This window comes from Panulirus ornatus, chromosome 10, assembly GCF_036320965.1.
Source record: "Panulirus ornatus isolate Po-2019 chromosome 10, ASM3632096v1, whole genome shotgun sequence".
NCBI classification, from domain to species: Eukaryota; Metazoa; Arthropoda; class Malacostraca; order Decapoda; family Palinuridae; genus Panulirus; species Panulirus ornatus.
The window spans coordinates 63,451,860-63,454,359 of record NC_092233.1 but is presented as its reverse complement, the minus strand read 5'-3'; the positions used below and the strand labels follow the sequence as shown (position 1 = coordinate 63,454,359).

Below are 2,500 nucleotides of genomic sequence, written 5' to 3'. Positions count from 1 at the left end.
CTGAAGGCTGCATTTACTTTAAAGTATTCAAGCAACTTGGGAAGTAATGTAAAATCATCACTAAAAGATTCTTGGTATCAAGAGAAGGTTTGGATTTAACTCTACAAGATAATTTCTTTGCTGAGTTCAGGGATTATCAATGAAAGTTCTAGTATACTTTAACTTGGACCCAATAGAATGCATCTTCTTAAACTCATCATCAATAAATTTCAGACTGCATATATGGAATTCCTCAAAGTACATGACAGGAATGACGATAGTTTAACTCTGTCATGTTGAGTTGAGTAATAATGAATATATTGAACAAACATTGAACGTCAAAACTTACCAGTTTGATATCAAAATCAAGATGGATATCATTAAGTTTGTTAACGAAGTCTTTATTGTTCATGGCATTAGAATTTGATATCTTACCAACGAGTGGGCTTAATAAAGAAACAAACCATTTTGATGATTTATAGGTGATGGAGCCCACTGAACTCACACAAAAAAACACTACGTCACACAAATACAAAAATTTTCACCCAGAACAGAACGTCTGTATTTCATCATTACTTCAAATAATCTGACAGTCACATGCAACACGCACTCTCTTCACCTCCCACACTGAAAGCATCAACATAAAGGTAACAAACTCTTGTACCAGATCTGAACAAGAAAATGAATTCCTCATTATCCTCTACAAACAATTCCCTCGCTCCAGCCCAGATCACGCCTCATCTGCCTGGTCATCCGTCCTGTCAAAAGCAAACATAATAAAGCGGTAAACCACAATAAATAAAGCACCCAGAACAATCACCGGCTTCTTAACAGCTATAAAGTGTCAACACCTACACAGCTTCCACGGCTCCATCTGCAGTTATGTCCACTCTCAGGTATTCAAACACTTCACATTCTCCAGGTCGTCTCCATTTCAAACTCACACTCCAACCCAGCCTCTTTCACTCCTCCGCTAAACTTAGTAACTTAACTTTTATTCACATTAGCTCTCAACTTTCTCCTCTCAAGCACTCTCCCAGACTCAGACACCACTTTCTGTAGTTTCTCACTCGAGTCTGCCACCAGAGCCGTATCTTCAGCAAACAGCAACTGAACTCCTGTTTTGTTTCCCAGCAGATAGGTAGTAAGGTATCAACGATACACGAGCTGCTAATCAGGATTTAATTTTAAACGTTTTGAAAGTCTGCAGAATTGCTCTTCTCTTCCAGATCCTTGCATTCACCTCCCTCACCAACCCATCCATGAAGAGTTTAAAAAGCCATAGTGACAACACGCACTCTTGATGCAGACACATCTTCACCTAGAGCCACTCTCTCTCTTTTCTTCCTACTCGCACACACGCCATAATCTCTTGATGAAAAACCCTCACTACTTCTAGTATCTTATCTCCCACACCATATAATCGTAACGTATTCTACAAAGCATTTTTCTATTAACCCTGTCATACTTTTTCTCTAGATCCATAAATACCACACAGAAATCCCTTTGTTTCTCTTCATACTTCTCACACACGTTCTTCAAAGCAAACACCTGATCCATACATTCCCTATCACTCCTAATGCCACAACGTTACTCCCTAATCTGATGGTATGTGTATACCACTACCTTCTCAATCACCACTCTCCCATACAACTCACCAGGTACACTCCTCAAGATTATACCTCTCTAATTCAAACACTGTCTCCCTTGCCTTTATATAATGGCACTATGCAGTCATTCCAACAATCTTGAGGCACCCCACCATGATCCATATGTATACTGAGAATCTTACTTGAGCAGTGAGGAACATAGTAACTTCCTTTTTCAAGATATTCAGCTACAATACCATCCACTCTAGCCGCTTTATTACCCATCATCTAATGGAAGGATTTGACCACCTCTCTTCTCTCCTCACCAAGCCACTTGCCGTAAGTCTTGGCCGCCTGGGTATCGAGATGGTCACATGGACCAGGGAGGTACGACCGCCTGGGTATCAAGATGGTCACACAGTGTTGTCGTCACAGCCACACATCACTGTGCAGTCCGTCACGTTACCTTCCTTGGCTCGACCTACCTACACGTGGGTTACTCGCATTCAGTCCACAAACCCTCACCCTACCCTTCTCTAACGTGACACTTGACAACACGTAGCTCACGCAACTCTTCCCTTTACTTGAGCAATAATGGCTGTGCATCTTCATTCAGATTCCCACATGATAAATCAGACTGGTGTCCCGTCCGAGAAGAACTAGATGAGTTCCCAGGGACCCCCTCTAGACCCGCATCATGCGACTGGAACTTACTCCATTTGTTTGGATCCATCTTGCAGGCCAGGCTCTTGCTCAAGTTATTTCTGCGACATTTGAGATCACAAATCTTAGGGTAACCTTTCCTCACCACAACTACACACCTATCTAACTCCTCCACTGATCTTCTCTCTGTAACACAACAGCTGTACACGGCTTCCTCCTCCCTCCCGCCCACCTCACCATTACGTGTTTAATCTCTGTCGTAGTTTCTG

At 42.1% G+C, this 2,500-nt stretch overlaps 1 protein-coding gene across 2 annotated transcripts in view; it reads right to left on the bottom strand.

Annotated features, from left to right (window-relative positions):
* LOC139751037 (protein SSUH2 homolog) overlaps positions 1-2,500 on the bottom strand; it is a 524,722-nt gene that overhangs the window by 230,545 nt on the left and 291,677 nt on the right. The window lies entirely within an intron of this gene.